The sequence below is a fragment of the Chiloscyllium plagiosum genome, unplaced genomic scaffold (assembly GCF_037043375.1).
Source record: "Chiloscyllium plagiosum isolate Xiang-an unplaced genomic scaffold, Cpla_swu_hap1 HiC_scaffold_39, whole genome shotgun sequence".
NCBI classification, from domain to species: Eukaryota; Metazoa; Chordata; class Chondrichthyes; order Orectolobiformes; family Hemiscylliidae; genus Chiloscyllium; species Chiloscyllium plagiosum.
In genome coordinates, this window is record NW_028270177.1 from 99107600 (window position 1) to 99121685 (window position 14086).

Genomic DNA, 14086 nt, shown 5'->3' on the forward strand with positions numbered 1-14086 from the left:
AAGGCGCATACCAAGATTCAAACACGTGAATCAAAGCTCCTGGAACACCCTTGTCCATGGAGCACCACGTGGGACACATTGAGAAGTGAACAACAGCCTGACACACACTATTTCAATGTTTCTGAGCTTCACCATGCCATCACTCGATACACGAGGGAGTCAAAATCCAATGCCAGGGAAAGACGCAGGAAAAAGAAACAAATAATTAATTAACTGGTCACTGAAAATATGGATAAGGAGATGGAGGGATTGTATTAACTGGATAAGTGAGACAACGGTGGGCCAATCACAAGGATGCAAACATTGAATAAATACATTGCTAGATCAGCTGAATTGGTCTATTGTCTCAAATTCTAAATCTGCTTCACAGAACCAACCCGGACACCTTAAATTGGGGTAAGGTAACGGCCAAGATGGAGAGCTGTGCAGGCCGTGCTAGTGGATTACTCCATAATCCGGACTATCTGCACAGCATGGGGAGCATTGCAAACCTTTGCCAGGATATTGCAACCTCTACCACCACCCTCTGTCTGGACCTTTGAGTCAATTTTGTATCCAAATGGCTAGTTTTCTAAGTATTTCATATGAACCAACCTTGCTAAACAGATGACCATGCACAATGTTGTTCAAAACCTTACTGATGTCCATATCGCCAATGTGCACCTCTCTACCTCAATTAATCTTTTTAGTCACTTCTTCAATAAAATCTCAGTCAAGTCAGTGAGACACAACATTGCTTGCACAAAGCCATGTTGACTATCCCTAATCCGTCGTTACCTTTCAAAGTGCGTGAAAATCCTATGCCTCATAATCCCCTCCAACAATTACCCACCACTGACGTCATAATCACTGCTTTTCCTTATTACCCTTCTTAAATTCCTTAAGTTATGGTACCACGTTAGCCAACCTCCAGTCTTCCGGCACTTTACCTGTGGCTATTGATGATAGCACGAGGCCCAGCAATCACTTTCCTAGCTTCTCACAGCGATCTAGCGTATATCTAATAAAAGTCAGGACATTTTCCTTCTTTTGCATGTTTTGAGACCTCCAGCAGCTCCTCTGTGATACAGACACTTTCCAAGATGTCATTACTTATTTCCCAAATGATTTAGCTTCCATAGCCTCCTCCACAGTAAATACTGATACAAAATATTCGTTCAGTACCTCCCCCATTTCCTGTGGTTCTGCATATGGGCAGCCTTGCTGATGTTGAAGGATGTCTTATTCTTTCCAAAGTTACTGTTTTGTCCTTTACGTATTTGAAGAAGCCAAAGCTATCACATGTCCCCTTTTTTACGCTCGCAATTCCCCCCTTAAGTATACTATTGTTGCCTTCAGACTCTTCTATTGATTCACTTTAAATCAGGAATTAAGAGGCAAATGCTGAACATTCCAGTTGTCGAAAAAATCCATCTGGTTCACTGATACCCTTTAAGGAAGCAAACTGCCATGCTTACCTGGTGTGGCCTACATGTGACTCCAGACCCAGAGCAATGTGGTTGACTGTTAACTGCTTTCTAGGCAATTAGGGATGGGTAATGGATGTTTGCCTAGCCAGGGACGCCCTCATCCCGTGAATGCATTAAGAAAAAAAAACCCCTCAATTCCTGCTGTCTATAACTGACATATCCTCCCTCTTATCCGTGACCAGAACCTCAATTTCTCCAATCCTCCAGCATTCCTTACACTTACCAGCCTTACCCTTCAACCTAAGAGGGACATACTGTCTCTTTACTCCTGACATCACATTTTTGAAGGCTTCTCACTTCACAACTGACCAATTTCTCTGCGAATATATATCCCAACCGACGTTGACATTTTCATTGAGAAGGACAGAGGGATTGTCTGCATGAGGCTGAGCTAAATGATGCTATCTTATCAAACTCACCTCATTAACTACCCACCCCACCCCATGGAGTCCCTCTTATTCAATGCCAGCCCGATTCTCCATTCATCATGGCTGGAGGTTCTCACCATCGCCCAGATGCCCCCGATACTCCACGACCCCTGGCATTGGTGCCATCTTTAAAAGGCCAATGGACACATGGTTGTGCTTTCTCAAGTTGGAGCTGCCCTCCATAGTTTATCCTGAACATGGCAGATAAGTGGAAATTATACCACAGTTTGTCGACTGGGGCCCGCAGATCCTGGTGGATTGGCTAGTACAGAGAGGGAAATTCTCTCCCCAAAAGTGGGGGGGGGGGGGGGGGGGCGCACACCACCAGACTCACCAATCATGGTCTGAGCTCAGAGCAGTATCTGCGGTCTGAAGAAATGTCCAGCAATACAGGACAAGAATCAATGTCCTCCACACTTTGTCAGGATAAGATCACCGTATTTTCTCTGCTCCCTCACAGTCACTGTCTATCTGTTATAACACCTACCCCGGAACAAAACTTATGCCCCACCACTCTCACTGATGCATGCAGCACCTTCCCTTTCTCTCTTTTACCCCTCTACTATATCTCCTTCACTAATAGCACTGCATGGATACAACACTCTTGAACAACTCCCTTTGGACAAGTCACCATCTCACCCACCCAACCCCCCCCCACCCCACCTTCACCAGCACGAACAGTAGTATAACCCACTCCCACCCTCACTGAATCCTTCCCGTCTCCTATTCCAGAAGAAACAGCTCAGAATAGAATAGAAAGTGCGAATCCGGGTAGTGGAGTGGTCGATATCCACCTCCCCCCACCCCCTATATTTGTGTGTCTGTATTTTTCTCTGCGTGTGGTTGCAGGTCTGACAGTCTCTGTGGTGCTTAAAATGACATAATCTCTCTCTTATCTGGCCACCACACCCTACTTCAGTGATGGTGGCAGAGGGTGATAACCTTCGATGATTCAGTTTGAATGGGAGATAAGGTAGCAGCTCACATCACTATCCAAACTGAGAGCACCATCAACACACACACCTTCCCGCCCGCTACACCCCGCGCCCCACCACACACACACACACACACACAAAATGCTGGTAGATGGAGAGTTGCAAATATACTTGGGGTCGTCCGAATGGAAATGCTCACCTCCGAGTGAACTATTTTGTCAGGAGATGACATGAATTGATTTCTGATTCTGTGACTTGCAATGCTTAAAGATTACGTGGAAAAGTATAGAAAATTCCCAAAAAAGGCCTGGTTTTGTTGATAATGACGCAGGGACAATATCGCTTAGTATCAGACAAAACTGCTCTGTGTTTCTAAAGATATTATTTGAAAAAATCAAACGAACGTGTAATTTAAGAGATTCACAGCAAAGGATTTGCTATCTTCTCAGAGCCAAAAACTGTGACATTGATGCAGTGGCGTGGGGAGGCCAGCAGAGGGTAGTATTGGATGAATCCAATCATAAAACTGAGTGGTTCGCACACCCTCTATAAGGATTAGAGATGTTGGCCTTACAAACCTTCCGAACATTCCGTGGAAGAATAAAGGGAGTGATAGATAGTTTTCGTCTCCATGGAGACGATGTTCATGAACTGGATAGATAAGATTTACCTTATTGGAGTTTATATATAGAGAATTCATATTTAAAAAGCAGAGTTCATAGTGTAACTGTAAAATCTTTAGGTCACCCTCAGTGGGAGCATTGTGTGTAATCCTTGTCCTCATTCTCCACCAAAAACATGTAAAGAAGTTAGAAAGGGCACAGACGCTGTTTCCTGGATAGCAAGATATTAGAAAGCCAAGTGGCGTTGTTTACTGAGACATAAAAATATCAGAAAGGATACAAAAGGTTTAATCGGGATGATAGAAAGAATGAAGGAGTTTATTCACGAGATTTGGAAATGCTGGAGCAGAAACACGCACGTTTTTATGTAAACAAATGAGATTTTCACATAACGCGAGGTTTGAATGACTAAATCAGGGAAATTCCCTCTTTCGAGTGTAACAATAACTTTAGTTAGAGCTTCAAAACCATTAGTGAATGATTAAGAAAAGTTTGGATGAGAGTTTCTTCCACTCAATGGAGTTATTTAAATCGTGAATGACTTTCCAGAAATAAAGCGTAGAAGCTGATTTCACAGTGTTTTAAAAGATACATGAGCAAACATACAAGGAGGGAATTTACCATTGAGAGAAAGTCAGTGTGGTTGCGTAACAATTTCGAATTTGGTTGACTTCAGACACAGACATTTCATGAACACGTACAACTGAATGAGATTGAAGATAAAATGTCCATGGATTGTTAAGGTGTGACGTATTATTCAAGGTGAAACTCTTTAAATGGAGCCGATGTCCTAAAATAACTGCAAACAGAAGTTATATCCTAATGAATAGGAACTGAACCGTCACTTGGAGATGCAACACCTACTTTAAAGCTTTGACCACATTCACATGATGTTATGTATATTTCGTACATTCTTAACTCCACCCAAGAAGTCCACTAAGAAGACTCTGTCCTTTTGTATTGTTAACCCCCTGTACTTCTCTGCAGCACGCCATTGAAGATAAAATATGCTCAGACCAAAATTCAATTCAATACAATATTCAAACGGTCCTATGTAATTTGTTTTTTATTACTGCAATAACCTTTGTGAGTTTGCAACAAACTGCGTAACATGAAACCAGATCAACATCTATTTTCCCGGAATTTAACGCAGTGCACATGGGAAACATTATCCATCTGCTGAAAAATCACCTTCGGCACTTTCTCCACACATGTCTCGACACGTTTTAAATACTTGCAGTATGTTTGTTGATCAAGGAGTCATTATCCAGAAAAGGTCGTTTCTCAATCCACAAACACGGGCATTTTCCCATAAACTTGGCTTTGCTCAATATCACCTTCTGTCCGTACCTCTCAAGACGACGACAAATTGAAGCTGCTCCATGTGAGGCTCAAACTTAAAACTTCGGCACAGCACAGCCCACTGTTCTGTAACAGAGATACCGTGCACTGGTCTTCTACAGCACAGAAGCAACACATTAATGCTGATCTCCACATTCCCGGTTTTACCTTAACGTTTGGGAAACCGAATTTCTCTGATTCCATGGCTAGTAACGGGGATTGTACGATTATCTTCACCAGTGGTTCTGACCCCGAGTGAGGAAAGTGGTGAGCTACTCATTGCAAAGATGGGTAGATTGTTGAAATAAACAATTTCGACATTTGCCTTCACGATGAACACTTTATTTTGTTTTTCATCTGTAGAAATCTTAAAATCTTCATCTTGAACAGACGCAATAACAGATTTCCATTGTGTCTCTGGCATCAAGTTTCAAAGTGTAAACCCCCTCTGAATTCTTCCACCGCAGTCCGCTGTGTGGGAAGTTTTCCTGTTGTGGGAAATGCACTTCCCCGTGTGTCCACTGCTGGTCCCAGCATGCGCTCTGGCACTGCACTCATTTTCCTTCTGACACTTGCTCACGGTGTTGCTGTGATCATACAGTGACTTGGTGTCGCACGGCCCAGGAAATTGATGCAAATCAAGGTTTTTGCATTGTTGAGTTCAATTGTCAGTTTAGCCTTATTTAGGATTTTGGAATTGTCTGTTCTGTACACAGGTGCGTGTCAAACATATCTGAGTGGAAGAAACGTGTTCCGAATAATGACACTGAGCACTATGCACTCTACTCCAGTCTGGCAAACAATTCCTCACGGGCAATTTAATAGACAATAGACAATAGGTGCAGGAGTAGGCAATTCTGCCTTTCGAACCAGCACCACCATTCATTATGATCATGGCTGATCATCCTCAATCAGTATCCTGTTTCTGCCTTATCCACATAACCCTTGACTCCACTATCCTTAAGAGCTCTATCCAACTCTTTCTTGAATCGACACCTCCTGCTGTCTCGGGTTCTTCATTCCATTGACGTCAAATCTTCACAGAATTCAACAGACCTTGTTACATAGTCATTTCTTCATTTTTGTTCAGACCACTGTGAGCAGAGTGTCACAGTGTGAATGTGCTTGCCCCACAACCCAGAGGTCAGACCATAGTCTTGGAACCGTACTGTGCTATTTATGATATCACCAAAACAAGGGAGAAATGTCTGCTGCTCTGCATAATTTAGGCAATTCACTTATTCATAAGGTTATAGGCACTGAGGCGTATGTGACGCGGTGGCCGAGAGGTTAAGGCGATGGATTGCTAATCCATTGTATCCTGCACGCGTGGGTTCGAGTCCCACTCTCGTCGGTGTTATCAGTGGCATTTCAATGCTGCTATTTTTGGATGATCACAGCTGTCTTACTGAAATTGGAACTGCAATGTCAGTTTGTTTGCATCGACGCTATTATAAAATCTCAAAGAATAATTTGGTCCTGTTGCCTAAACTGCATTGAAATGCAGATTGCATTGGGATATTGAAAAGGAACGCGACTTTCTTTTACAAGTCAAGCTGCTGTGACCTTTTATCGTATGAAAGAGATCCAGGAAAACCAAATAACAAGAGATGTGAAGGGCATGTTTATGCAGTGGGATTCTTAATGAGTATTTTGTCAAATGAAATCTGGAGCAGGTTGAGTAGAAGTGGTTCATCTTGGTGAGAAGAGCACAAAATAATGGAGATATTTCAAAAGGAGCAGGGCGTGGGTGTAGGGGCACCCGAGAACTGGCTGTAAATGCACAGTAGAGAATTGCCGATGTGGGTGCTGTGCATGGGCACGGAAAAACTTACACATTGGTCTCGCCCTCGCCCCTTTCTCTCGCCATTGATGATTGCTGGACATAAGGCCCAAATACAAGATGTGGGAAGCGAGCTCCCTCTCGTTATACACACACTGGATGCATCACATTGAACTCTGAAAAACTGGAGAAGTCAGCATGTTAACTGTAGGGACTGAACCTAAACTGTGGATCAATAACCGCAGATTCATGCAGCATAAACATGAAAAATGATTTAAAGTGTCTTTATACGCATGTCATTAACAGACGTTTCGTTCTAATACCTGAGTGGTTGAAAGAATAAGGCACCACATTTCAGATGGATGACAACGTAACCAATTTTGTTTTGAAATTAAGATCTATTTGATCATTTTACACAGTGAACAAGTTTATTTTAAATAATGCAAACCACATTCCCTTACCTGGAATAAAAGTGTGATTTCATTACAAACATTGTCCTTGCTAAGTTGCAATTACTCAACATGAAAAATAGGATATAATTTTTATTGAGAATACATCAATTAGCACCATTATCTAACTTCGGATTGACTGTAATATGCACAGGCGAAATAAGGTTTAAGAAAGAATGACTTTTGGAAATAATGATTCGGTGGTGCCGAAAATTAATATCAGGTTCTCATGATGTGGATATACCACCAATGGCTCCAATGGTGGAAATGCTCAGTGGGCAGTATTTCTATGATAGTATAGAGGTGTGTTATCTGCCAGGAATGGGAGCTCCCACTTCATCTGGAGCAGCGTCTGTTGACATGAACCAGGGAGCATTGTGACATCAGACTGGGAGTTCCAACCATACCTGGAGCAGCTTTTATTGACATTGAGCAGCAGGGAGTATTGGAACATTAGACTGAGATCCAGCCTCACCTGGAACAGCCTCTAATGACATGAAGCAGCAGGGAGCATTGGAACATCAGATTGCGAGATCTAACCTCATTTGGAGCAGCTTCAGTTGACATGGAGCAGGGAGCTCTGCAAGATCCGTCTGGGAGCTCCACTCTCACCAGGAGCAGCTTTTAATGACATGTAGCAGCAGAAAGCATTGGGACATCAGAGTGATAGATCCAACCTCAACTGGACCGCTTCTATTGACATGGAGCAGGGAGCATTGGGACATCAAACTGGGAGCTCCAACTTCAAGTAGAGCAGCTTCTATTGAATGGAGCAGCAAGGAGCATTGAAACGTCAGGTTGGGAGCTCCAACCGCACTTGGAGCAGCTGATATTTACATGGAAGAGGAGGGAGGATTGGGACATTAGGCTGGGGGAAAGTATATTCAACTATTTTAAACTGAAGTAAAATATGATTCAACGACTCAGATGTTAATTGATTTATGAAGAATCTTTCCCGGGGAAATAATTGATTCTTTAGATATTAAAGACGAGTCCTGCAAATATTCAACTCAGCAAAACGCATTGGTACAGAGAGAAATGGGAGTGATGTTTCATGTCTTTGTCTTTTCTTTTCTGGCCGACTCTTCACTGGTTTACATCACCGGAAGGACGTTTTCAGTCATTTCATTTTGTTCAGTTTCCAGCAAATACGGACAGATCATTAACGTAATCTAAAACTGAAAATTAACGGGAATATGCGATGTTATGATTAGGCTGGAGTTTTCCTCAAATTATGGTGAAAACGCAGCAAAGTAAGTTGCAATTTCCTTGATCAGCAGTGACCTCATTGATTGATCAGATTGTGAATGGTCGTTTTTTGAGGACAATTTGAAGTGAATCAATGAAGGTGATTATCTTTGTTCTTTGTTCACCTTGTGACTGTTACTGTTATTGCTCATGTGCTAGTTAACACCACAGCTCTGTAGCGTGTAAAATCTCAGCTGTGCATCTGGCCAGTGGTACATAGAACATAGAACATAGAACAATACAGCACAGAACAGGCCCTTCGGCCCACGATGTTGTGCCGAACTTCTAACCTAGATTAAGTACCCATCCATGTACCTATCCAAATGCCGCTTAAAGGTCGCCAATGATTCCGACTCTACCACTCCCACGGGCAGCGCATTCCATGCCCCCACCACTCTCTGGGTAAAGAACCCACCCCTGACATCTCCCCTATACCTTCCACCCTTCACCTTAAATTTATGTCCCCTTGTAACACTCTGTTGTACCCGGGGAAAAAGTTTCTGACTGTCTACTCTATCTATTCCTCTGATCATCTTATAAACCTCTATCAAGTCACCCCTCATCCTTCGCCGTTCCAACGAGAAAAGGCCGAGAACTCTCAACCTATCCTCGTACGACTTCTCTCCATTCCAGGCAACATCCTGGTAAATCTTCTCTGCACCCTCTCCAAAGCTTCCACATCTTTCCTAAAGTGAGGCGACCAGAACTGCACACAGTACTCCAACTGTGGCCTAACCAAAGTCCTGTACAGCTGCAACATCACTTCACGACTCTTGAATTCAATCCCTCTGCTAATGAACGATAATACTCCATAGGCCTTCTCACAAACTCTATCCACCTGAGTGGCAACCTTCAAAGATCTATGTACATAGACCCCAAGATCCCTCTGTTCCTCCACCTGACTAAGAACCCTACCATTAACCCTGTATTCCGCATTCTTATTTGTTCTTCCAAAATGGACAACCTCACACTTGGCAGGGTTGAACTCCATCTGCCACTCCTCAGCCCAGCTCTGCATCATATCTAAGTCCCTCTGCAGCCGACAACAGCCCTCCTCACTGTCCACAACTCCACCTATCTTCGTATCATCTGCACATTTACTGACCCACCCTTCGACTCCCTCATCTAAGTCATTAATAAAAATTACAAACAGCAGAGGACCCAGAACTGATCCCTGCGGAACTCCACTTGTAACTGGGCTCCAGGCTGAATATTTACCATCTACCACCACTCTCTGCCTTCGACCGGTTAGCCAGTTTTCTATCCAATTGGCCAAATTTCACTCTATCCCATGCCTCCTGACTTTCCGCATAAGCCTACCATGGGGAACCTTATCAAATGCCTTACTAAAATCCATGTACACTACATCCACTGCTCTTCCCTCATCCACATGCTTGGTCACCTCCTCGAAGAATTCAATAAGACTTGTAAGGCAAGACCTACCCTTCACAAATCCGTGCTGGCTGTCCCTAATCAAGCAGTGTCTTTCCAGATACTCATAAATCCTATCCCTCAGTACCCTTTCCATTACTTTGCCTACCACAGAAGTAAGACTAACAGGCCTGTAATTCCCGGGGTTATCCCTATTCCCTTTTTTGAACAGGGGCACAACATTCGCTACTCTCCAGTCCCCTGGTACCACCCCCGTTGCCAGTGAAGACGAGAAGATCATTGCCAACGGTACTGCAATTTCCTCTCTTGCTTCCCACATAATCCTAGGATATATCCCGTCAGGCCCGGGGGACTTGTCTATCCTCAAGTTGTTCAAAATGTCCAACACATCTTCCTTCCTAACAGGTATCTCTTCTAGCTTACCAGTCCATTTCACACTCTCCTCTTCTACAATACGGTCCCTCTCGTTCGTAAATACTGAAGAGAAGTACTTGTTCAAAACCTCTCCTATCTCTTCCGACTCAATACACAGTCTCCCACTACTGTCCTTGATCGGACCTACCCTCGTTCTCGTCATTCTCAGGTTTCTCACATACGCATAAAATGCCTTGGGGTTATCCTTGATCCTATCCGCCAACGATTTTTCATGCCCTCTCTTAGCTCTCCTAATCCCTTTCTTCAGGTCCCTTCTGGCTATCCTGTATCCCTCCACTGCTCTGTCTGAATCCTGTTTCCTCAACCTTATGTAAGCCTCCTTCTTCCTCTTTACCAGACATTCAACCTCTGTCGTCAACCAAGGCTCCCTCACACGACCATTTCTTTCCTGCCTGATAGGTACATACATATCATGGACACGTCGTATCTGCTCTTTGAAAAAGTTCCACATTTCCACCACATCCTTCCCTGACAGCCTATGCTCCCAACTTTTGCTCCTCAAATCCTGCCTTACAGCATCGTAATTTCCCTTCCCCAATTATAAAATATACCTTGTTGTGCGCACCTATCTCTCTCCATAACCAAGGTGAAAGTCACAGAATTGTGGTCACCATCACCAAAATGTTCACCCACTAACAAGCCCACCACTTGTCCCGGTTCATTACCGAGTACCAAATCCAATATGGCCTCCCCTCTGGTTGGACAATCTACATACTGCGTTAGAAAAGCTTTCTGGACACACTGCACAAACACCGCCCCATCCAATCTACTTGATCTAAAGAGCTTCCAATCAATATTTGGGAAGTTGAAGTCGCCCATGACTACGACCCTGTGGCTTCTGCACCTTTCCAAAATCTGTTTCCCAATCTGTTTCTCCACATCTCTGCTGCTATTGGGGGGCCTATAGTAAACACCCAACAAGGTGACTGCACCTTTCCTATTTCTGACTTCAGCCCATACTACCTCCAGAGGCAGATCCCCCTCAAACTTCCTTTCTGCAGCCGTTATACCATTTCTAATTAGCAATGCCACCCCCCTCCTTTTTTCCCACCCTCCCTAATCTTACTGAAACACCTGTAACCAGGAACCTCCAACAGCCATTCCTGTCCCACATCTATCCACGTTTCCGTGATGGCCACAACATCGTAGTCCCAGGTACCGATCCACGCCTTAAGTTCACCCACCTTATTTCTGATACTCCTTGCGTTGAAGTATACGCATTTGAGCCCATCTCTGTGTCCGCAAGTCGTCCCTGTCAGTGCTACCTTCTCCACAGCCTCCCTACAGTCTTGGGCATCCTGACAAACAGCTAACTTACTTGCTGGACTACAAGTCCGGATCCCATCCCTCTGCCAAATTAGTTTAAACCCCCCCGAAGAGTGCTAGCAAACCTACCCCCCAGGATATTGGTGCCCTTCTGGTTCAGGTGCAACCCGTCCTGTTTGTACAGGTCCCACCTTCCCCAGAATGCAGTCCAATTGTCCAAATATCTGAAGCCCTCCCTCCTACACCAGCCTTGCAGCCACGTGTTCAACTGCACTCTCTCCCTATTCTTTGCCTCACTGTCACGTGGCACCGGCAACAACCCAGAGATGACGACTCTGTCTGTCCTAGCTTTTAGCTTCCAGCCTAACTCCTTGAGCTCTTGAATGACCTCCCCACCCCTCTTCCTACCTATGTCGTTGGTGCCAATGTGCACCACGACTTCTGGCTGCACACCCTCCCCCTTAAGGATTCTGAAGACACGGTCTGAGACGTCTCGGACCCTAGCACCCGGGAGGCAACAAACCATCCGTGAGTCTCGCCCATGTCCACAGAACCGCCTGTCCGTCCCTCTAACTAGAGAGTCCCCTATAACTAGCGCTCTCCTCCTCTCCCCCTTTCCCTTCTGAGTCTCAGAGCCACAGACCCCTTCACTGCAGCTTACACCTGCAACACTGTCCCCCCCAACAGTTTCCAAAGCTGTATATTTATTTTTTAGGGGAACGACCACAGGGGAACCCTGCACTGCCTGCTTCTTCCCCTTCCCACCTCTAACTGTTACCTAGCTACCTCTGTTCTCCGGCGTAACTATGTCCCTGTAGCTTCTATCAATAACCCTCTCAGCCTCTCGAATAATCCTCAGTTCATCCAACTCCAGTTCCAGTTCCCTAACTCGTTCGGTGAGGATCAGGATCTGACTGCATTTCCTGCACATAGGTACGTTTCGTTTTCAGAAACTAATGGACTCAATCGCTACAGCTCCTATGTATGAAAAGCACAGAAAATAAATAGCTGAGACTCGGTTTTGACAATGTTTTGAAACTCTTTGGGAAGTGGAATCAAATGAGAATGAAGGATTAACTGTCCGACTGTGCAGAGAGAGGGAAGGCACTTTTCCCTTCTTTGATGAGCTGGGGTATTGACTGATCTAAGGCATGAAACAGATTCCTGGTAGATCTGCGCTCTCTGCATCAGGAACAAGAAGTCCTGATTTCCTGAACGGTAATGAAACCCAGGCCACTCAGTTAAAGCGCTGAATACTAACCACGAGACCACCAGGGATGAGGGCAGAAGCCGTTGCACCGTTTTTTCATAACACAGTTTTTGGAATTATGTCACTGCAGATATATTTCCCCTCAAAATGGTTTAATCATCGAGTGTTTACAGCACAGAAATGGGTCTTTTCATCTCATTTCCCAGCACTTGGTCTGTAACATTGTAAGCTCTGACGTTTCACCTGAATGCTAATTTCTCTGGGACGTTTTAATCTTGTAAAACACAATAAATGGGATTAAAGTTTGAGATGGGAACTGAACCCCATTTTTACCCATAGAGTGAAGCACGCAGACACATTTCCCCAAGTGTGACATAGGCCTCGGGAGAAAACAAGCAGAAAGTAAGATTTCACAGACTTGTCTGATGTTGTCCCATTTCAATGTTCAACACCAGTGTTTGTTTACAGCAAAGAAAGGAAGCATTCAGCCGTACCGTCCCAGTGTTCCTTGCCCATTGTTTCCCCATCACTCTGTAGTTTGTACTGCCTCACCTCGTTCTTGCTGCCAAACTTGATCACTGCTCACGCCCGCTAATTCCTGTCCTGCCGAACGGTTTGCCTCAAGATTTTGGAATGAAAAACAGGAATGGCCTATTTCAAGCACTTTTCTAGATTATAAAGACTTTGTTATCACCACTGAGCAAGCACATTGCCAGCTCAGAGAGAAGGTCTCATCCTTTAGAAACTGAAATGCAAAGATGATTGGATAGCCTCAGTATTGTAAACCAACCAACAAGACCGGAATAGGGCCGAGGGGATCACGCACAGAAGGATGGGAGCACAGAATGGCGAATCTCATAGTGTCCAGGGTGATGTTAACAGAAATCTTCCCTGGTAGTATAGTGATGAGGATTCAATGCTTTCACTGTCATGACTTGTTAAAGGTTAACGTTTGCATTAATCATTATGAAATATTGCCTGATATTTCGAAGCAGAATGGTGCTGTGCAGCAGACAGAATCGTTTCCCTGCATGACCTAATAAGAGAGCTCTGAAGAGCCAGGAGGAGACATTAGAGCCAGGAGGAGACATTAGAAGTTGTTGGCGGATAGGATCAGGATTAACCCTAAGGCTTTCCATAGGTATGTCAGGAATAAAAGAATGACGAGAGTTAAATTAGGGCCAATCAAGAATAATATTGGGAAGTTGTGTGTGGAGTCAGAGGAGACATGGGAAACACTAAATAAATAATTTTCGACAGTGTTCACTATAGAAAATGAAAATGTTTGCGAGGAAGATGCTGAGATACTTGCATCTAGACTGGAAGAGATTAAGGTTCACAAGGAAGAGGTATGAGAAATACTGCAGAGTGTGAAAATAGACAAGCCCTCTGGGCCGGATGGGATCTATCCTAGGATCCTCTGGGATGCAAAGGAAGAGATTGCCGAGCCTGTGCCATTGATCTAGAAATCACCATTGTCTACAGCAATAGTGCCTGAGGACTGGAG

At 44.3% G+C, this 14086-nt stretch overlaps 1 non-coding gene across 1 annotated transcript; it reads left to right on the plus strand.

Annotated features, from left to right (window-relative positions):
* Window positions 1-6068: 6068 nt before the first annotated feature.
* On the plus strand, window positions 6069-6150 carry trnas-gcu (transfer RNA serine (anticodon GCU)). The gene has a single exon. It is a non-coding gene; the product is annotated as a tRNA-Ser (tRNA).
* Window positions 6151-14086: the final 7936 nt, after the last annotated feature.